At 39.9% G+C, this 24,150-nt stretch overlaps 1 protein-coding gene across 2 annotated transcripts in view; it reads left to right on the top strand.

The window, feature by feature from the left end:
- The window catches only part of LOC130908901 (cadherin-18), a 425,189-nt gene that overhangs the window by 30,430 nt on the left and 370,609 nt on the right, over positions 1 to 24,150 (top strand). Inside the window, exon 2 of one of the 2 annotated variants that reach the window (XM_057824823.1) lies at positions 11,228 to 11,472. The gene's annotated coding sequence lies outside the window, so the exon portion shown is untranslated. Of the gene's footprint in view, positions 1 to 11,227; positions 11,473 to 23,195; positions 23,377 to 24,150 lie in introns of those variants that run through there. The other variant, XM_057824822.1, reaches the window with a different exon arrangement.

Raw genomic sequence — 24,150 nt, 5'->3', positions numbered from 1 at the left:
TTAGAAATCATGGAGGGGTTACAAGTGGAGCAAATAAGTATTTAGTCAACCACTAATTGTGCAAGTTCTCTCTCTTGAAAATATTAGAGAGGCCTGTAATTATCAACATGGGTAAACCTCAACCATGAGAGACAGAATGTGGGGAAAAAAACCAAACATAAAATCACATTGTTTGATTTTTAAAGAATTTATTTGCAAATCATGGTGGAAAATAAGTATTTGGTCAATACCAAAAGTTCCTCTCAATGGCGTACCGCAAGCAACACTTCAGTTCCGCTCATTAATATTCATGACATTAGCTACTGTTGCTAAGTAGGGACAAGTTCTGTTTGTCCCTAATAGGAAATGAATGGAAATCGTGTACGAAGGAAATGTTTACAGAGCTAAACCGACCAATTCTCTCCAAAAATGATGTGCCTCGTGCCAAATTCACTGGCAAAGATGTGGAAGAACATAAAAATGTTCAGTTAAAGCAGTGCTTCTCAATTATTTTCTGTTACGCCCCCCACAGGAAGACGTAAATGTTCCGCGCCCCCCCAACTCTCTGCTGCCACTGTAAATATACCGTATTATCATTTGTATATAAAATTGTTATTATCATAAGTACAACTCTGCATAAAATTTTGTTCTTTTTAATATCAAAGAAGAAAGTAATATAGAGTAGATGAACTAAAAATAAAGTGTAAAAAAAAATCCATTCTGTAAAAATACATTCAAGATACATTTTTGACGGTTTGATACTGAAAAATAAGATTTAATAAAATCAATAAATAATAATAAATTCAAATTGATGAGCAACATTAACTAGTGACGACAATATGTCGAACAATTACACCGAAAAACAAAAGTTAATAGAACAAAATGAGAGTGTCATTGGACAGAGGGACAGTTTTGATTTCTGCTGCAGGCAGTATCAGCTCCTTTGCTGTGGTGTGGGGTTATTTCGCACTGAGCAACTTAATATGCCACCTTATATGATGCTGACAGTGCTCGCTGGTTTACTGATGTAACACTGACAAAGCGGGAGGATTGTTGGCAATATTTGTCACACTCCGAAAAAAAAAAAAAAATCCTGCTGTCCGCTGCAAACATTTTTAGACAAAGTAAACAGACTGGTCTTTCCTCCTCTCTCACTACTAAAAGTACTAAAAGTCAAAGCTAAATGCCCGTACGCTTCGTCATATTTCCTTGTCTTAGCTGTTCATATCTCCAGTGCTCTTTGTTGTGTGCTCTTTTTGGTTCAAAAATACTGCACACACACTGGAAAAAAAATGAGCGGCACTGCCACCCACTGAGTGGATGTGCAATTACACTTTTTCTGGTACATCAAAAATGTATGTTCCCCAAGGTCACATGCGCCACCCCCAGCATCGCTCTGCGCCCCCCCTAGGGGGGCCCGCCCCACTATTTGAGAAGTACTGAGTTAAAGAGATGGCTTGAGTGTCGAAGGCTGAAAAAGACGAAAAAAACAAGCCGACCGAAGCATAGCTTTAGCTTTTTTATCGACGTGACTGACAATGACATTCTCCTGTTACAACAAGCTATCCTTTACCATCAGCCTTGTCTTTCTTATATGTATATCCTCTGGTTGTCCTACGTCTCTGATCTTTCTTGGGGGTAATTTAGTTAGCTTTGTGTAGCGATTGCAAATGCTACTCAGTGACAGCCAACGAACACTTTAAATTTTTTCATTGATAACAAATCTTAATTCTATAATTTATTTACACTTCCCCCTTACTAAAGTTGTTTTTTTAAAATATGTATTACAGAAACGGTAACAGTGGCAGTCAGATACCATTGTAATTATTTTCAGGTCATTCATTGTCAGAAGTAGTAAGGCACAACGTTACGCTAAAAAAATAAGTTAAAAATATAAAAATGTTTTCTGTAACTCTACACAAGCTTTTCACACACTGTTGCTGTTATTTTGGTCCATTCCTCCACGCAGATCTCCTCTAGAGCAGTGATGTTTTGGGGCTGTCGTTGGGCAACACAGACTTTCAACTCCCTCCACAGATTTTCTATGGGGTTGAGATCTGGAGACTGACTAGGCCACTCCAGGACCTTGAAATGCTTCTTACGAAGCCACTCCTTTGTTGCCCTGGCTGTGTGTTTGGGATCATTGTCATGCTGAAAGACCCAGCCACGTCTCATCTTCAATGCCCTTGCTGATGGAAGGAGATTTTCACTCAAAATCTCTCGATACATGGCCCATTCATTCTTTCCTTTACATAGATCAGTCGTCCTGGTCCCTTTGCAGAAAAACAGCCCCAAAGCATGATGTTTCCACCCCAATGCTTCACAGTGGGTATGGTGTTCTTCGGATGCAATTCAGTATTCTTTCAGGGGATGGCGTGGCTCAGTGGTAGAGTAGTTGTCCCCCAACCCAGAGGTTGTGGGTTCGATTCCCTGCCCTGATGAACTCGCCTAAGTATCCTTGAGCAAGATACTGAACCCCACATTGCTTCTGGTGCTGCGTCACCAGTAGGTAGATTGCAATGTAGTGTAAAGCGCTTTGAGTGCCTTGAAAGGTACAAAAGCGCTATACAAGTATAACACCATTTCTCCTCCAAACACGAGAACCTGTGTTTCTACCAAAAATTTCTATTTTGGTTTCATCTGACCATAACAAATTCTCCCAGTCCCCTTCTGCATCATCCGAATGCTCTCTAGTGAACCGCAGACAGGCCTAGACGTGTACTGGCTTCAGCAGGGGGACACGTCTGGCAGTGCAGGATTTGAGTCCCTGGCCGCGCATTGTGTTACTGATAGTAGCCTTTGTTACTCTGGTCCCAGCTCTCTGTAGGTCATTCACTAGGCCCCCCCGTATGGTTCTGGGATTTTTGTTCACCATTCTTGTTGTTTTGTGGTTGAATTGGTGGTTGACTTAAGGCCCTTGACATGTGCTGGTTTACACAGGGAACCTTCCGTGTCATGCACGACTTGAAACCATGAGATCTTAGTGTATTACCAGTAGTAACCTTGGAAACGGTGGTCCCAGCTCTTTTCAGGTCATTGACCAAATCCTGTCGTGTAGTTCTAGGCTGATTCTTCACCTTTTTAAGGATCATTGAGACCCCACAAGGTGTTATCTTACATGGGGCTCCACTCCGATTGAGATTGACCATCATGTTTAGCCTCTTCCTTTTTCTAATGATTGTTCCAAGTGGACTTTTTTCACCAAGCTGCTTGGCAATTGCTCCGTAGCCCTTTCCAACCTTGTGGAGGTGAACAATTTTGTCTCTGGTGTCTTTGGACAGCTGTTTGGTCTTAACCAAGTTTGAGTCTTACTGATTGCATGGGGTGGACAGGTGTCTTTATGCTGCTATCGACCTCAAACAAGTGCATCTGATTCAGAATAATACTTGGAGTGGAGGTGGACTTTTAATAGGCGGACTAACAGGTCTGTCAGGGTCAGAATTCTCGCTGTGTGTTCAAAAACTTTATTTTCTTCACTGTAATGAACCTGACCCGAAATCAACAGGAGGTGACCCAGAAATGCCCCAAAATCAAACAAACCTCTTTGACCTTTGTATGTACTCACCTCTTCCATTTCATTATACTAATATCCTAATAAGTTGGCGCACTCACCTTGCCCTATCACGTCCCTATCCGACCGATCTTCCATTCTCATTCGCCCCGCCCAGTCAAAGCACCATCAATGGCAGCAATTGATCTCACCACAAAGTTGTATATTTCAAATTTATGGGTAAGCATTTCTGCTGTCTAATCTGTCGAGTATCCTTAAGTGATTTTTCAATACGAAGGTTATGTCAGAACAGCATGTTTATGCTTAACAGCAGGCAACAGAAGGCAGGCCAGAAGCACCAATCAGGTGATGAGCTGAGCCTCCTCCTCTTCTTTCCGCCGCTTCCCTGACAAGCCGACACTGATGGAGCGAGCCGGCGGGGGGCGGCGGGAGGTCCAACGAGGCAGAAAAGCAACAAGGCTGAAAACACAGGTGTGGCGCTCAATCACCGCCGAGCCGTGACAGGGAGACGAACGCTCGATCAGGTGCGCTGATGGATGCTTGAAGACACTCTTGATCGCACAAAAAAACTAAACAATGGAGTAATAGGGTAAGGTTTAGGGTATGAATGTTGACGGCCTTGGTTGGGTTTTGAATTTGGCTCTCAAGCCTGGTATTTGTTAAAGTTTCACATTTAGGTTTTATAAAGTGTGAGTTGTCTAGGAGTTCCGTAATTGACACAAGACTGGCTGCTTGTGTTGTAATTGATGGTTACAGGTATGGGTTTTGGTTTTAAGACTTGCATAGACTTCACAATTAGTTGAGAAGACAGCTCCTGCAGACATTGTGCCATGACTTCCCGTAGGGGGCCAGGCCAGGCAGAGCGACAGGGCGGCTTTCACTGCGATAAACTCCAAACACACACTGCGTTCTAACGCCAGATTTAGGTGGAAACAGGACGGAAGTTTTAGTGCATAGAAGAAGGGAATCGTGTCTCAAGAATGATTTGGTCAAAGATTCAAGGTAATTACATAAAATAGCACCATGCATGCACTTTGAAACGTGAAAAAAAAAATGAAATGAATGGAATAAACTAGCGTAACTTTAGCCTGAAGTATTTACGTAAAATAAATGACAACTGCCCATATTTTTTTGCTTTCAACCAAGAATCTAGACTCTTTTATGTTCATTGTTTTTCTGCTTCATTCAGTGCAGCCAGACTGTCCAGCTTGCGTTTGGTACTCAAACTTAGCGATGATTGACAGGTTTGTAGCTTTGATCTTGCCAGAAAAGCTTGGTGACTCTACGATCATCGGCACAAATAATCAATCATCATTAAACTTAACATAAGTTAAGAGTTAAGAATTTATTGTGTACACTCATTGTGTAAGTTAGAGGCTGTTCTCAGCAGCGTGAGTGGATTTGAGTGGACTCACTCAATGAAGCATTTAATAAGGACAAGCATTTTTTTACGTTATTCTTGTTTAAAAATAATTCACATGAAGGTGTCACGGTGGGATAGTAACATGTTTGGAACTTTTTTTTTTTTTTTGGTATCAGATCGGGTCTCTGTACCAGCAGATTCTCAAAATCAGGTGTCTCGGACTCGGGTGCAAAAATATGCAATTGGGACACCATTATCAAGAACTGTTTTAGTCAATGAATGTTTGCAGACATTTTTGACCTATTTATTTAATTATTTACTTATGTATTTACCTTTTTATTTTTCTAGCATCTTGGTGGCAAATATTGCCTTATATCTTTCCCCCCATTTTATTATTTTTTGGAATGTATATTTTTTTCATAACATTTTGAAAACATTTTTAGACTATTATTATGTATTTACGTACATTTTGATAAAAGGTAAAATGAAAATTTTATTTTTATATTTTCGTTTCATATTAAAAATACCAAAAAGACAAACAATAAATATCATTTAGAAAAAGAAAAAAAAATCTAAACACATTTTTACTTTTGAATGACATTAATTATTAATTTAAATTTAATTTTGAATAAAAAAAATATTTTGTTTGATTTCTGTGGTCCTCAATCTTTCACTGAAGGCGAATTCAGTTTTAATAGGGTGCGGAACAACAAGTCGGTGCACATAATGCAAATTCAATTTTAATAGGACGCGGAACAACAAGTCGGTGCACATATAATACACTATCGAGGGCCGAACAAAACCATGTGTCAGGCCGGATCTCGCCCCGGGGCCTTTGGTTTGACATCTGCAATCTTTTGTGTCTTAACCTTGCTAAATAGAAAAGCAATCCTCTGAGTATCCGTATGACTACTTCACCTCCGACATTTAACGCAGTGTACACACATGTCATTGTGTCCTTGTGACGCTCTTGTCATGAGTCACGTGTCCATCACTCACTCATCGCTCGTCCTCTACGATGCACTCAGACAATAAAGGACTTACTTACAGCTTCCACTCACGGATACTGAATACGACTGGTGACCATCGGTTTTTATCAAAGCTGACAGCATCTTTTGAAACCACGATAATAAACATCCAGTGGTAGAGCGTCTTGGTAAAAAAAAAAAAACGGACTGGCAACGAGTCCAAAGTGCACTGTGTTTTATTCCACCAGAGTCAACTGGGATCGGCCCTAATAAACCACAACCCCAATGAGGACTCGCTGTTGAAAATAAATGCATGCAGTAGGCCTCGGCGATAAAGCCCTTTACTAAGTAGTTTTTTATTGCAGATGATGCCAAAATAATAAATGTATATATATATATATATATATATATATATATATATATATATTTTGTACTCTATTTGTCTTACAGGATGTCAAGCAAGAGTGTCTCTTAGGCTAGCTTCATACTGCAGGTCTTAATGCACAATTCCCTTTTTTTTTTTTGTCATATCTGTTTTTTTGGCGTGCCCATTCAGACTGCTTTTGTCCATTGAGCCTGTTCAAGTAATACACATGCGCACTAATTCGCAGTCCGACACGCGCTGATGAAACTGACCCGCATGTGCAGAAGCGTAAAAAACAAATAACTACGCACTGTGCAAGCATGACGCATACACATAAGCCTTACGCTTATGTATGTGCGTCAGAGTCCCCTGACTCGGCAATGTAAGCAAGACTGAAATATTGCTCATTTGGCGCACAGTAAGAACCTGAGCATTATCAGGCTTATCCTTTTGTTCATTGTATTTTTTATGACTCCGTAGTAACAGTAAAAGTTCAAGCTAGGCGCTAATGCTAATGAACAGCTACATTGCTGCTGTCTTGCGTGCTGCTCTCGCTCTTTGCTGATGTAATTGCTGCAACAATTCTAACTTGGGAGACTTGACAGTTTATACTGCCGCTACATTCTGGAAAAATGTGGCGGTTCAACAATTTTTTTGAACACTTAATAGGAAAAGTAACTATTTTGCTAATTGAAACAAAAAAATGACCCTATAAAACTCATATGATCTCAAAAATACATAATTATTCATTTTTAGGTTACTTAATTTGGATATTTATTATGACAGTGTTATATGATTGTAATAATGCCATAACACCTGTCAATGAATATGAAGGAATCCTTATGGTGGCATTAACTGTGATTAATTCAATTTTGTCAATTTTGATGCACAATTGATGTTTTAAATATGAGTCGGTTTATGTCATTAGCATTTAGTCATGTTCTTATAATAAAAATAAAAGAATAATTAAATTAATATGAATAAAAACAGAAATATACTCTGGTTATAGCCCCAAATAACACTCTAATGGCTGATTTATGCTTCTGCGTTCCGTTGACGTCAGAATGACGGCGTTGACCCTACGTCGTCATCAGAGGCGTAGCAAGGGTCCCCGGGGGCCCCAGGCAACAGGCAACATGGGGCCCTTTGAGCATGTGCAAGTAAGGGGGACTTTATGTATGAAGAAATGCTAGCATGCTGCAATGCTGTTAGCAAACGCTAACAAGCTAGTTACAACAAGTCAAGGCAGTTAATTGGTTTAGGACATAAAAATACTACTACTACTACTACTAGTCTGCAGTGCTTCGACTACATTAGGACATAAAACTATAGTAACATAGTACACTCACCGCTGTCTTGCTTCCTTTTCTCCTCTTCTGCTTTTTTTTTCTTTCTTTTTTTCATTTCCAGACGGAAAACCAACATAAAATATTACAGCAAGGACTTTTCATAAAGTTCTTGGTGAATCATTCTTTGCACATACATGGAGTGTTAAAACTGATTGGACTTGCTTAAACATTTATGCTAATTGGGATTGATAACAAAATTGTTAGATAATCTGCCAAATGATTCCATAGTATTGATACTACTATGGAATACTTGTAGCTACGACAGTGCGGTGAAGCTGAGTGTGCTAAATCTTTGTGTGGCAAATCTGTTGGTCCTCTGGGGGCCCCTGCTGGCTGGGGGCCCTAGGCAATTGCCTGCGTATGCCTAATGGGACGCGACGCCTCTGGTCGTCATTGAGCATTCGAAAATCTGCGTCAAGGGAACGCGTTGCTCTGTAATGCACCGCCGAGCCATTAGAGGGGTGTGGCTTTGTCTTTGTACGGTTTTTGTGGGACTCTTGTCAAATTCCTTTACTTTACGTCGGGTCATAGACAGCAATGGCAACGGAGATGGAAAGTGTGTATTTGAAGCTGCAGCTAATATATTGAACAACAAATGTTAATACAATACGTAGGCGACACAGAAGACATTTGTGGAGGTGTTTGAATGTTTGAAAATGTCGGTGTTCTTGTGCTGAACTGGAAAAAACAATAGTCTGAGCGGACCAATCACAGTCCATTGACGTTCATGTCATGATGCGTCTTTGTGCCGCGTAGTCAGGATTTTTTTGGAGGCTCACGTCAGGCTACGGTGTAGCAGGGGCGCTGGAAGTCACTCACAGCAGGGGGTGCTGAGGATCCTATTTTGTTGCCTGGCACAGCCAGACTATTCTCCCTGTATTTTTCAAACACTGTGAGAAATAGTCTGGGACCCAGCCCATTAACGGCCTCTCGAGCAAGGTACAAAACCAATCGTCCAATCAGTTTTGTTTATTTGCGTGACGTGTTCTTAACGAGTAACATCACGCTTGCGTCATGTCTACAGCAACACAGATGGCGAACGGGAGAGCCGAGAATATGTTCCAATCCGCACTCCCAGTTTTAAATTACCAAAAACACATCGAAACAAGTCATTGACAACAGTCAACATGGCTCGCGCTAGCCATGTTGAATAAACTTCTCCATTCTCCGCTCACGCTAATTACTTGTCACTTTAACAACGTCATGTCTGCCCGTCGCTGATTGGTCCACTCCGCTGTCTGTTTGCTGTGGCTTGCTCCGCCCTTGGAATTTGATCTGCCGGAGGGTCGCCAGACTCACAATCGCTGGAACAGCGGTGAGTCTGGTATACCAGGAAACCTATTTTGTTTTCCCCATTCCAAAGCAGCCGTTTCGGTCCAAATTTGTCAGGCTCGCGCTTTTTCTCCATACAAGCTGCGCACAATGGCAGTACGCATGCTAGATAGTTGATGTACAACTACTAGGCTACTACAAAGACAGCGTTCTATTTCACCTAAAGTGTGTGTTGGAGTTTTTGTATTAGAAAAAAAGTTCCCTTGTATTCAAATCCTCGCAGCTATACGGCGCAATGGCACACAAACACATTTGAAAAATTAAATGTCCAATAAGCCTCGGTTTAACACTTTTTTCACAACACACAAGTATATTGCACACTAATATCCACCAGCGCTTTGCAATGCCCGCAGCTCAACAGCAACAACAAACAATAATATGGCTAAAATGCAAACTATCTGAAGTTGTCCACCGTCTAAATCTGTTGCTACAATAACTATTCCTCGCTGGGCACTGTTCTAAACTATCATAATCATCTGAACTTTTGATATAAAATTAATATTTTAGAAAATTTTGCTGTTTTTGTAAAGAAAAAAATCGTTATTTCATTTTGCGCCATGTTAACGGCTCCTCTGTCAACAGTTTACTATAGTAACAAAAATAATTCAACGTGACTTGGTAGCAAGCAAGGTGGCAGGTGGTGACCATGTCATGAAAAAAAAAAAAAAAAAAAAAAAACTTTTTCAACGTATATATTTAATTCTCAAAGTTAAATATGCTATTGTTTCAATATATTTTATTTATTGATATATTTTTAACAAACAAACAAAAAAAAAACCTTTTTTTTCCTTGACCAACACCAGGGGGCACTACCGCACCCTCAGAACCCCACTTCGGCGCCACCAAATCGCGTATGCGTAAACGGCGTAGGTCCGCAGTTTCCGCAACGCAGAAGCATAAATCCGGCCCTAAGGTTGATTATTTTTCTTTTTCATCATGTTTAACTCATTGCCTGCCATTGAGAACGAGATTAGTCCAATGCATTTGAGCAGGGAGAATTGGCTCATGTTTCAGTGCCATTGTGCACCCTATAAACGCTTTTTGTTGTTTCTTTGTATCTTGTTCTTATTGTCTGCTTAAAAAAAAACGAAGAAATGAAAAAACGAAAATCATTTTCCTCGGCATTTAACATGCATTCCCTCTTTGCCGCTGTGTTCAAGGAGCAGCTCTCGGAAGCCATTTTCCCAGCAGAAGTAATGGCATTGTTGTGGCGAGCAAACAGAAAGACAAGCCTATAATGTGTTTTAGATGGAGATAGCATTGGGTAAACAGAGGCCGACTGAGGATCACAGGGGTGCGGTGATAAAACGTCTCTCCTCTTTTCAAGTACAAGGTGTCCAGGGACTATTCCGCACAGTCTAAAAGCCAAACCGGTGAACCACAACACTTGGTATTCTTTCTAAACCTAAGAATGTTACAGAAAAAACAAGAGTCCCATTTGTTGTCTGATCGCTACTACCTCTGTATCATCTCTAGCTCGGGTACATGCTAGCGCCTTGATTACCCTGAAAACAGAACAAACAGCAACCCTTGAGTCCAGTAATTAGTCCTGTGGGGACAAATTGGGCTCCAACTGCACATCTTCAAAGATTGGTTGCCCCGTCCGTTGCACAAAGACTGACTGAGAATTCTCTTAGCGTCAAATCGGTGGAGCTACATTCTGAGATCCTCGCGTATTGATCCCCTCGTGTTAAAGGAAGATTCTTAGCTACACTTCATTGCGCCGCTACACCAAACCAGCCAAGGTACGCTGTTATTTTGCACGGATTCCGAGCACACAGCTGCCGTGGATCAATTCCTGACAGGGAGGCGAGTGGCTCATTATCGGACTTTTGCAGCAGAGGAGCAGATCATTTCCCATCAGGGTTGTTTGCTGGCTAGCAGCTAGCTAGCCTAGATTATCCATGAGCCAATTTGGCGCATCGACGGTTGATAAATGTGACGTCGAGGCCTCGGTTAAGCTCCCTGGTTATCTCGAAATTTGTAACCCCTCATTCGGGACTGTTTTCTGTGTTGTTGCCAACATTGGCTTTTAAAGGTTGTAGCACCTCGGTTAGGACATCCCGCCCGTTGTGGGACGCGGTGACCAGGCAACAGGTGTGTTTCCGGCTTTTTACGTGGCCTAAATCTGCCTCGCCGGATCCATATCGTGTTTACATCGCTTCTGTTTGGTTCTCAGGAGCCCGTAAACACCTGCGACAAGCATGGAATCATTTGTCTGGCCACTAAAAACCCAATAAAGCCCTCCCAGGAGCGGGCAACAGATGTGACAGCGAGTCCGAAGGGGGTCCTATAGCGCTTTGCGACATGATTAGATTGGCTCCTATATGGTCCGACCTGTATCTTTTTTTGCTTTTGCAGGAATCTGGACGCGAGCATTTGATCCGTACAGATGATTCTCACTGTGGCGAGTGAAATCAGCAAAGAGGTCGCTCCCTCTCTCGCCATCACACATCTATAATTCAGCATTTTCCGCCCACCTCCCCAACCCTCCGCGCCAGCCAGCCTTCCTCCTTACCCTTTCCTACCGGCTGCCATGTGCACTCCAGCGTAGCGTCCTAGCAGCTGGCCGTCAGCCATCCGGAAGTCTGCGAACAGCCGTACAGGTAAGACGAGAGCTGCTCGAGTGCCACTCGGCGTCAGGCTTTGTGAGCTGTGAAATGGACGATTTGCTTTCCTACTTGCTGCATCATTTACTTTGTTTTTTTCTTGCAATCAGATGCTTTATTTTTTTGTGGGGTGTGAGGAACAGGGGAAGGGAGCTGAAGAAGGTGTTGCCATGGCAGCCTTTGGAATTAGAAATTGCGGCGTCACAGGTATTTAAAGAAAGACACTTTTAAGGGTGTCACGGGGTAAAGTTTGCTAGGCCATTCACTCTTGCTTCCAGCTCAATTGAATGTTTTCAAATGCATGTTGGGTCACTGCCAGGATTCAAAATGATATATGAACTCTCTGGCATACACGCTCTAATACCTTCATATGTATCCTAGCCGTACGCGACCGGATTGCGAGGTGAGCTACCGTCTGAGGGAAAATGAATGGATTTGATACACTGCGGCATGCAGTTCAGGAGTTCTTGTTAACTCTGCGCTGTGCTGGGAGTAAGTGAGTGTGTGTGAGGCTACAAAAGCAGGTTAGACCAACAAGCTTCTATTTCAAGCTAGTGAGATGCAATTGTCAGCACAGCTGGAAAAATTCTGTTTGGAGTTTAGAAACAAAAAGAACTTGCCTGATAAAATGCTCCTACTTTGTATTAGCTAACAACTCTCTGTCCTTAGTTGTTGACACTCTTGGCTTTCCCTTTGCTGTTGCTGTCCATGTTTTTAGTCAATGTAAACCCTCAAGCTTCAGCGGTGTCAGCGCATTTGTCATGTGGACCATCAGACTTGTACAGATTTACACAAGCTCGCAACCCAGTTTCTGTTCTGAAACTGAGCCAACGGCCATCACTGCAGAAAGTAGGACAAAGTAAGACATGAAGGAAAGTATCTTTCAAGTGTGTGGCTAAAGATTTTCGAAATCTTCATACACAACTCAAGAACTGAGAAAGAAAGAGATCATTTCAGTTCTAAACCTTTCAGCAATAGCTAGTACTCATCTGAGCTTTTGAGACATCCTTGTGGCTCGTCCCATATTGCTGTCGATTAAAACCGCCTGCAGCAACGATTACGCAGCTGCTCCCTGACGCGGGAATACAATAAGCCTAATGGCTGCGGTGCTGTGCGCTCTAATGGCTCTTCTTTAATTCTGAAGCGTTGACCAGAACAGAAATACAAATAAGAGCATTTGGAGATCGTTTTGGGCAGAAATGTGACGGAAAACACTTAGGTGACTTGACGTTCTGCTCCGAGACCCCCAATTTGCAGCAGGGTCGAGAACTAAAAGTTGTATTTGCCAATTTGCAAAATGGATTTTGCCATGTGGCATTTTTTTTTGCCCTGGGGCAAAACGGATTTTTGCCATGTGGCATTTTTAATGCCATGTGGCATTTTTTAGGCCATGTGGCATTTTTAATGTCATGTGGCATTTTTTATGCCATGTGGCTTTTTTTGCTACATTGCATTTTTTATGCCATATGGCATTTTTTATGCCATCTGACAAAATGGATTTTGCCATGTGGCATTTTTAATGCCATGTGGCAAAATGGATTTGCCATGTGGCATTTTTTTCTGCCATGTGGCAAAATTGATTTTGCCATGTGGCATTTTTGTATGCCATGTGGCAAAATAGATTTTTGACATGTGGTAATTTTAATGCCATGTGGCATTTTTTTATGCCATGTGGCAAAATGGATTTTGCCATTTGGCATTTTTTTGTGCCATGTGGCAAAATCCATTTTGCCAAATGGCATTTTTTATGCCATGTGACAAAATGGATTTTTGCCATGTGGCATTTTTAATGCTTCATTTTAATGCCAATTTTTTTGCCATGAGGAAAAATGGATTTTACTACGTGACATTTTTTTTTCTTTTTTGTCATGGATTTTGCCATGTGGCATTTTTTAGCCATGTGGCTAAATGGATTTTGCCATGTGGCATTTTTTTGGGCCATGAGGCAAAATGGATTTTGCCATGTGGCATTTTTTTGCCATGTGACAAAATGGATTTTGTCACATGGCAAAATTCATTTTGCCTCATGGCCCAAAAAATGCCACATGGCAAAATCCATTTAGCCACATGGCTAAAAAATGCCACATGGCAAAATCCATGACAAAAAAAAAAAAAAAAAGGCCCGTAGCAAAATCCTTTTTTCCACACGGCAAGAAAAAGCCACATGGCATTTTTTATGTGCCATGTGGCAAAATATATTTTGCAAAATCCATTTTGCCACATGGCAAAAAAATGCCACATTGCCACATGCCACATTTTCATCTGTGGCATTTTTTTGGCCAGGTGGCAAACAAATGCCATATGGCAAAATCCAATTTGCAACATAGCGGAAAAAATGCCATATGGCAAAATCCATTCTGCAACATAGCGGAAAAAATGCCACATGGCAAAATCCATTTTGCCGCATGGCAAAAAAATGCCACATGGCAAAATCAATTTTGCCACATGGCAAATACCACTTTAGGTTCTCGTTGTCTCTCCCAATTTGGCCAAATTTGAAAATTGTCCTATATGCATGTGTGATACATCATTTGAAAGCTTAAAATCTCAATTTTCTGGGGAAGGAAAAATTTTGAACAGGAGGTTATTCGACACCTTAAAAGTAGATCAAATCAGGTGACTGAAAAATTTTTTTGAGACCATTGAAAATTTCATAGTTTCTCATTTAAAAACAGGTTTTGGACACCCATCCTGGTACATAATAAATAACGAACACTCCAAATGATCCCCTTTTGTCCACTCAAGCCTTTGATAATCAATATGCATGCACTAAGACATGTGGGTGGGTGTACAAAAATAAAGGAAATTGGTGTGTGAGTAAATGTAGATTTAATTTAGCACTGCTTTTTATCTTGTAAATAAACATGGCTAAAAGGAGAGTTAGCTGTATAGTTAATGATAACTTTACTGCATACATTTTTTTCATTCGGCTTGATTTTAATCTGTGCAAAGAAAAATATTTTAGGGGTTAAATTCCAATACCATCATATTTTCATTTTTGCAGTAGGCTTTTAAAAATATTTTTCAATTATATGATTGAAGGATGTGAATGCATGACTGCTTTGACTCAGAATAAAAGGGTCCATATGCATAAAGGGGAACATATAGATGTAAGTACATACCACTATCTATTTATTGTATTTAGCCTTGACGCCTAGGACCTAAGCTTTATGATTTAAGCATCTAATGTATCTAATATATCGATATCATCCCCTAATTAGCAATCCAAATGGCAACAAGGGTCGAAAAGATAATGGATAGCACGCTAGTCCGTTAGCCTGCTGTGTCCATAATTCTCGCGCTTGCATTCGACTGCAATGTATGTTTTTTTGTGGCTTTCCAGTACCTCGAGGTGAGCATCAGAGAGCATGATTAAAGACACCATGATTTTAGCAAGATATTATCGCTTACTTACCCTGTTCCGATCCAAAAATTTCATGTAGCGTGTATCAACGAGTGTCAAGGCGCAGCTGTGAATGGCCACAGCCGGACTTGGTGAGGAATTCATGGGTGAAACACGGTAATATAACAAGGGTCGCGATGCAGAATTCACAGGCAACAAGGAGTGATCGAGATTTTCATTTTGATATTTACCCTTTTAAATGTTTTTTTTTTTTTTTTTTTCCAACTTTGTCTGGATCGATTATTTATCATCTAGAATATCGGGGAAAATGCGTCAGTAACAAAAAAAAAAAAAAAATACAATTAAGCGACAGTTATGAGGTAGATATCTGTGACCTATTTACAGACACTATTTTTTTTCATTATAATATACGACTGAATAATTAATTTTTTAAAACTAAATATTAGACATCAATTCATGATTTTAAGCTAAAAGTGATAGATATTTTGAATATTTCGATCGTTACTTACCTTCTTTTTATGGCTGGGTTAAAGCAAAAGCGATTGCGCAGTGTCTGTAAACGGGGGTCTCCAGGGTAAAATGGACAAATTAAAAATAGTGCGGGGGCACAATGCGCCATGAAAATGCTATGGCAGCATCGAGACAAATTGTCTTATCAAACACAACAATTATTTTGGCTTAAAATACCGTTTATTCGAAAGAGGGGTGCAAGAGCAGAAACGGCTTTATCAGCCTTGTCTATGTTTTCGCCATATATATTTTTTTCCCAGGTATTACACTATTATTTCAAATCACAAACAACTAGGGTTGTTCCGATCATGTTTTTTTGCTCCCGATCCGATCCCGATCGTTTTAGTTTGAGTATCTGCCGATCCCAATATTTCCCGATCCGATTTTTTTTTTGCTCCCGATTCAATTCCAATCATTCCCGAAAATTTTTCCCGATCATATACATTTTGGCAATGCATTAAGAAAAAAATGAATACAATTCGGACGAATATATACATTCAAAATACAGTACGTAAGTATTGTTTATTATGACAATAAATCCTCAAGATTCTCTCTGTGAGAGGGATCCACGGATAGAAAGACTTGTGACTTTGTATATTGTGACTAAATATTGCCATCTAGTGTATTTGTTGAGCTTTCAGTCAATGATACTGCAGCCATGCCCCAATGCATGATGGGAAGTGGAACCATTATGGGAAGTGGAACCATGACTGTGCGTCGTGCTACCAATGGATATATCTTCTCTGCGTTGGGAAATAACTTAAGGTGTTAAGACAAAGATCAATTGCCACCTTGCTTCCCCTCATTGCTTCCCATGATATTTCTAATCATAGGGAGAGGGATTGCAAGGCTTTAGCCAATTGAAGAAAGGCTCCAAAGGCTGCCAAAATTCACGCTACTCATTTTGCGCTGCCTTTTATCTCTCTATATAGGTAAAACGGCATCATTACAGATTGAGGGCGACAATGAGTGAGCGGGTCGTGCAGCGCATACATTAATTGCGTTAAGTATTTTTTGATAACCCTATCTTAAGCCTAAACTAAAGACTCTGGATGAGTGTAACATATTATGTCTGTAACGTTAAATACAATTAGAAAACGATTTAATTAAAATGTATATACTGTATATATTAAAAAAAAAGGCGTGGCCGATATTTTTTTGCCGATTCCGATACTTTGAAAATGACGTGATCGGACATCTCTACAAACAATGTTTTTGACTCACTACCAGTGTTGTTAATAACGGCATTAGAATATAACTGCATTACTAACGGCGTTATTTTCTTCAGTAGTGAGTAATCTAAATAGGCCTAATTACTTTTCTTATCTTGGCAACACCGTTACCGTTACAGAGGCGGGAAAGGCGTGCGTTAGTTTGTTGGTTGACTGACGCGAGAAAAGTCTGAGAAAGACAGACTCACCGAGACGAGAGAGCAGAGCAGGAGTGGGGAGGAGGCAAGGGAGGATGACGCCGTTTGCAAACACGATGCTACTATGCTAGGTGGCTCCAATAATACCTGACTGTAGCCGATAGTCTACAAACTACGCCCACACGATGCTTCGGTAGATCACATATATGCAGAACTAGATGCAAATGACAGACACGGCTGCATACGCAACATGTATGATAAAGAACTAGATGCGTTAGTAAACAGCCGCCATATTAAAGCAGTATACTTCTCAGGAAGGCTCTGTTGTCGAGAACCTTCCTAGCTAACCTAAGTAACTTTTTATCTAAAATGCTCCTAAATCGGCAAAATCTTGACTTAAATCTATCTTTAAATGATGAAATAGTTTGAAAACTTACACATGTCAAAAGTAGACAGAAGGGAATTAATGCAATAACGGGAGCAATTTTAACAACTTTAACGGTTGTTTCACAGCATTAAATGACTTCCACACATAGCAAAGGTTACTATCTAGTTATCGCAATATCCGCAATACCCCTGTGTCTAGTTAAGTTTAGGGTAAAGAATTGGGCTAGGGCCAATAGTCCCCAAAAAACCCCTTAAACTTCACATTGTGTGACCTGTTTTTTTTTTTTTTTTTTTTTTTTTTTTTTTAGAAAAAAAAAAAACGTGAAAATTATCACCAGTTACTTTGCCAAGTAACTAATTACTCTTACATTCAGGTAACTGAGTTACTAACACAATTACTTTTTGGGAGAAGTAACTTGTAACTAATTACTTTTTTAAAGTAAGATTAACAACACTACATTCTCTCCACTGTTCTGTTATTGTATCTGTTGTTTGCTGGAAAACCTAAGCCCTAGGAAAGTATTGCTTTGTTGGCTAATGCTAGCGTAGCAGCACGTCGTCACTTTACCCAACTGTTGTTTGCAAAAGTTGCGCCGACTTTGCATTGTTCTGCGCTTGACTCTTGGCAGGGACGAATCGACCTTTGATATTTGCAGGCCTCGGCCCGATTTCATTGATCGCCATTGATCGGTCCCGCGTGGCGCATCTCCCGGACTGTGTTTAGCTTGATAAATGGCTCCGCCGGGTAAATACAAACATCTGCTATCTGTTTCCCACTTCAACCAGTCCATACTAATCTGCTTGTCTGCTTGGGAGGTGATAAGATACTGCAAAGATACGCCGTGCTCAAGGTATTGTGGGTAATTTTCTACCTCTCCTTTAGCTTTCTGCTTCTTTTCTACAATTTGTTTGCCATCAAGCAGCGGCACTTTCTTGGGATTTGACGGAAAACAAAGGCTTGAATGGACGATGAGCTCGCCGTAGTCTTCTAATACGATTTCCTTCCCTTAGGAGTCACAGTGGCTTAACCCGAAGCTCCCTCGGCTCCTCGTTCCGTCTCAAAACGGGCAAATATTTGAACCGGCGTGAGTTTACTCCGATCGGAATGAGAGCAGAAGGCTTAAAGCTTCACAGATAGGCCAATGAATAATCCCCCACACACGTTGCTATCACCAAAATGCAGCCAAGAATGTGACACCTGGTGCTAAAATAGTGAATAACGGGGTGGTCATATGGCGCATTAGAACAAATTTACGGTCTCCAACAAGGGAAACTGCACTGGAACTCGACTCAAAGTCAGACCACTACTCACAAAGTCATTTTCTATTTCATGATATATATTTGATGTTAACTATTGCTGGATTTATGTGAGCTGTTAAATGTATGGACACAAAGAAACTAAATGTACATTTTTTACCACCTTGAATGCCAGTGAGGTGGAAACTGAAATCTACTGGATTTTTGTTGTCAACAGAGGTGGGTAGTAACATATTAAATTTACTCAAATACATTTACTTGAGCAACTTTTTAAGAAGAAAATACTGTAAGAGTAGTTTTACTTAGACATACTTTTTACTTGTACATTTGTGAAGACGAAACGTTACGTTGGGTTACATTAGTTGTTACATTTATCCTCTTTCTTTTCTACATATTACATTTTAATTCTGTTTTTGCCAAAAATGCCAACATAGCTGTACCAGTTTCACCAATGAGACGTTGCAACAATAATCACATGACTCTATTATAGCAATGACTCAAGCTTGACGTTCTATGAGCACTCCAGCCTGTTCAATCACGTGGCATCTTTAAAGGTAACCATGGGTAGAAAAATAAACATAACTATGGGTTAAGATTTTTTTATAATAAAGCCCCTCTTGATGTTTTCGTTTTGATAAAATTTGTAAAATTAGTTTATCTAGTAGGTCGCCATTGTTGTTGACATCACAGGACTACACTGACGGGCTTCCATAGTATAACTAGCGACATTAACGTCATCTATTCAACATTTCAATTTGAACCCGAGAGGAACATTAATGAGCAGGACAGCACTGTCGATAGTTCACAAAACAAGCAGCAAAAGCAAAATGAACAGGAAAGACGGGATGAGAAGAAACGAGAGTAGGAAAAAAAAAAACGGTGTTCGGCCATTCCTTACTATGCAGCGAAACGTTCTACACAATGCTCAGCACGCTTGCGCATGCAACCAGACGCATGCGCACATCGGTTAGAAGCGACGAGTACTCACTATTTTTGTTTTTAATTATATAGTTAGAACCTTTTCACTGCCTCAAAGATACTTTTTGCATGTATTACCCTCTCATACTTTTAACCATTGTGTTTTTTTATGTTAGCTTTGAAGCAGTTGACCACATTAGTCACATAGCGTATTTAAACCACCCTTATTTGATCTTACTATGTTTAAGTATTTTCTTAAGGCATCTTTCGTATGTTATGCCTGTATGCATCAAACAAAACAAGCTGAAAACGCACGGTAGTACTTTTGGGTGTCAAATTTGCCTCTTGTAGAACGTTTCGCCGGCGAAACATCCTACATTAGTCGAATTTGACATCCAAAGTACTACCGTGCGCTCTAAACTTGTTTTGATTAGATGCATACAGGAATAACGTACTAAAAAATGCCTGCAGAAAATACTTAAATGTAGTTAGCGTATTTAAACCATCCTTATTTGATCTATGTGACTAATGTAGTCAACTATGGTAGCCGAGAGGGGTCAGGCGAAATGCAAAGTCCAAACACTTTGCAAATAGAAAAAAAGCACGAACCCCAATTGCAAACACTTTGCAAAATAAAAAAGCACGAATGCAAACTGCCACAACACGATCCCCAATTCCTAAAGCGTGATTGCAAATTGGCAAAAGCACGAACCCCAATTGCCACAACACGACAGCAATGTCTTGCAGCATGAATGCAAAAGGCTTGTACCACAACAGCAAAATCCCGCAGCACGACGGCAAGAGGATGATCCAAAAGTTTAAAAAAAAAAAAAAAAAAGGGACGACACTTTGTACATTGCTATAGGTGCTTTGTGACCATCTCTCCGGACCTCCGTGAAGTTACCCCTCCCCCCATCAGACCCATATTTATATAAAAGCGATGTCCATTGTTTGAGCTGTAACAGTTTTGTTTGCGCTGTTTTTAGAGATATTTACAATTCTTTTATTAATTTCGAGTGGTGACGTCACTCGTAGCTTTTCCTTAGCTTAGCTCCCATGGCTAAGGGAAAATACCGAATCGACCAATAAAAGACTAGTGTCCCAACAGCTAGCACGATCATAACACAAACAAATTCGGGTCCATTTTGAAGAAAATTGGGGGACTTGAGATATTAATTTCAAGTGATGACGTCACTGTAAGCCCCTCATATTCTCCAAAATGCTCCCGAAGTGTTGTCATTCGTTTGTGCTACGTTCGTGCTAGTTGTTAGGACACCCCTTTGTTATTGAGGGAGTTGGTACGCTCCATTAGCTGCGGGAGCTAAACGAGTGACGTCCCCACTCGAAATTAAAATCTCAATCAAAACATAATACTGCATCTACAAAACCTAGCTGACCTCAAATGTACCTATAAAAGAATTGTAAATATCTTTAAAACAAAAGCAGCGCAAACAAAACTTTTCCCGCAAAAACAATTGACATGATGAGCGGGGTGGGGGTTCAGCAACTATACCGAAGTCCGTAGAGATGGTCACAAAGCACATATAGCAATATAAAAAGTGTCATCCTTTTTTTTTTTTTCTTGCCGTCACGCTGCGTGATTTTGCTGTTGTGCTGCGAGCCATTTGCTGTCGTGTTGTGGCAATTGAGGTTCGTGTTTTTGCCAATTTGCAATTGCACTTTAGAAATTGGGGATCGTGTTGTGGCAGTTTGCGTCCGTGCTTTTTTCTTTTGCAAAGCGTTTGCAATTGGGGTTCGTGGTTTTTCTATTTGCAAAGTGTTTGGACATTTCGCCTGACACCTCTCTGCCACCGTAGTAAACAGATCAACAATCTGCTTTAAAGCTACCACATTAAAAAACAATGCTTAAAAGTATGAGAGGGAAACAGATGCAAAAAATATTTAGAAGCAATGAAAATGTAATAAAAGACTCAATAAAACACAAATAGTAAGTAACTGCTTCTTTTAACCAATGTGTGTATGTGTTGGACGTCTCGCTACGTAAAAAAAAGCAAGCAACAAAGGGATCGAGAATACAAACTGTCAAATGGCAGCAAGAAGTCAATCTCTCGTTAACCTGCGTAGGATCGGTTTAAAGACACTGCTGATGAGCTGGAATTGGATGCAGGTATGATGTCGGGAACTCATCCAACTGCTCTGTAACAAAACAAGCTGACCAACAGCAGAATGTGACAAAATCATGCCAGTCGTCGTATTAGATTTGCTTGCTAGCTAGCACAGCTATTCTCCCAGTCCAGGCCAACTACGTCATCACCCCGAGTGTCCATTGCGCGCATAAAACATGGCGCCCTCCGGAGGTCAGAACGTGAAATAAACGGGTGAAAGTGGCTCGAATTTCTTGCCAGAACTCCCCGACGTGAAGGGCGCCACGGAGCCAGACATTTTTTTCTTTCTTTCTTTCTTTCTTGGGGGGTAGTCAAACCTTTTAAACTACTGAAATGCAATGAAAACTGTTTTAGCACAATTATATCTATAACACTACAAAAACTGATTTTCATTCAAAATTGTAGATTGATATCATTGAAGTGATGTTCTGTCATGACAGATCTCAGCTACTCTCAAGTTTAACCAGTTTGCATTATTTTATTGCAATGTTTTTCCTTATTCAGATTTGTTTCAAGACTGCAGTTAGACTTCACTTTGATGGTTAATGCAGTTATTGCAATTTTGTTGTTTTATCACAACAGATTGGTTTATTTACATTTCAAAAGCCAGAAGCCTTTCATTTACGAATGTGATTGCACTTTAGTTTACATATTTAAATGTTCAGATATTAAGATTTGAATGATGCAAAATAACATGTTTTCTCTCTCAAATATATTGTTATAATCATTTGTTTCAGACGTACTGTAATTGTTTTCTGTATAAAAATTAATTTGGTGTTCAAAAAGTCTTTTTTCAAACATGAGTCTTGAAAAAGAGAGGGTCGTCTTATAATCAGGGCTGTTTTATATTCGGGCCAATACGGTAATAAATATTGGTGGAAACGGATTACGCTACACAAGCACTTTATTATACTTGTTGTTAACACTTTTGCATGTAAATCTGATGTTGGTAGATTGTTTTCTTCTTGAGGATGAAATGCATGTGTGGCAGCTTCGCATTTTTTTTTTTTTTTTTTACATCGCATTTTGACAGTTGCCATCATATTTTCGGAATCAAAGCACTGTGTACTGGAACAGCATCCCGGCCCTGAATCTTATACCGGAACTGCGTTCTGGCACTGAATCTTATACCGGAACTGCGTTCCTGACCGTTCTGGCCCACTTTCACCCCTGGAAATAAATATTATAGAATTTTAAATCAATGGCAATATTTTATGTTATTTAATTTAATGTAATAACATATTTTAGTAAAAGAAAGCAATTGTGGCTTATTAGAGCTTACAAGCCTTTAAGTCTGAGGTTCCCATACTGTAAAAAAGTTAAGTATATGACATTGACCGCTGCCATCAACATGACTCAAAAGCGCAGATTTTAACTTCTCTCCCAGTTTTTATTTATTATTTTGATCGAGTAAAACCGGGGATATAAATCTTTTAATTTTCATAAAATGACAAGGTCATAAGGTCATGTGGGTTATGAGGGCTCTTATGCTCTTTGGACGAATGATACTTTTTTTTTTTTTTTTGTAGAAAATTTTCCTCACGCCAGAATTCAATGTGTTGGAGCTATACTATTCATTAGCAATGTTGTTTTAATAGTCTAATTTTACATTTCAATATTGGTCACCTATTGTATTGGTTTGTTGCATTTGGAAAGACGACGCCCCCTTTGCGTAGTTCATGGTATGGTAGCTGCAAATGATGCACTAATCAACTGACACAAACCAGGTGTGTTTAATTGGATGTGAGAGGCTAGCCTTGTTTTTGGGACACAGATAGGGTAGCCACATAGTTTTTTTTGACCACCTAAACCGTTTGAACACTTTAATACACTTACAAGACTTACAGCCACTAACCACTTACAACAACTCAACTCACTTGCAATAAGAAGTCCCTCACCATTATTTGGATTGTAAACCCGCTTGGAAATGCCTGGATCGCCATAAACAACAACTGGATCATCATCGGAAGGTGCGTATGAAATTTTATACCCCGATTCGGCCGGCTACTTGGTCATCGAAAACCGGGACACAATGATTTTTATTTTTTTGTACTTCTTTGGCTTAATGTGGCTATGTAATAGGTTATAGTACAGTATAGTAATAGCAGTTCATAGAAAAAAACATTGTTTAAAGCAAAACTTGGTAACTTTTCAACCTTTTATAAAATATTTTCATAACATGTGATATGTCAACTGACAACTAGTCGAATGACACCTCTTTTACATTTTAAGGGGGTCTGTATCGCTTTCACCGGCACAAATTAACTTTGAGGAGGGTGGCAGGAACCCTGCCACACACAACAAAAACTACAAATGTGCTGACTGCTTTACGGCATATGCAGGGGTGAAAGTGGTTAGAATTTCTTGCCGGAACTTCCCAACGTAAAGGTCGCCGCGGAGCCAGAAATTTTATTTATTGATTTATTTTTATTTTTTAGGGGGGTGGGGGGGTCAAAACAACTGAAATGCAAAGAAAACTGTTTTGGTCAGTTATTTCTAAAACACATACAAAAACTGATTTTCATTCAAAATTGTATTTTTTCAATGATTTGCAAAGTAAAAGTTAACAAAAACAGCTATAACACCAACCACCATCTCCTAATGTTTATTTTCCCTCATTTCCTCACATACTAAATCCCAAATCTCAGTTTTAACTACTTAAGAACATAGGATGTATATTAAAAATGAAGATAATGTAAAAATTAACTTTTGTGGTGTTTTTTTTTTAATAATAAGGATATAAG

The sequence above is a fragment of the Corythoichthys intestinalis genome, chromosome 20 (assembly GCF_030265065.1).
Source record: "Corythoichthys intestinalis isolate RoL2023-P3 chromosome 20, ASM3026506v1, whole genome shotgun sequence".
Lineage (NCBI taxonomy): Eukaryota > Metazoa > Chordata > Actinopteri > Syngnathiformes > Syngnathidae > Corythoichthys > Corythoichthys intestinalis.
The sequence above is the reverse complement of the archived record's forward strand: the minus strand, read 5'-3'. Positions and strand labels throughout refer to the sequence as shown.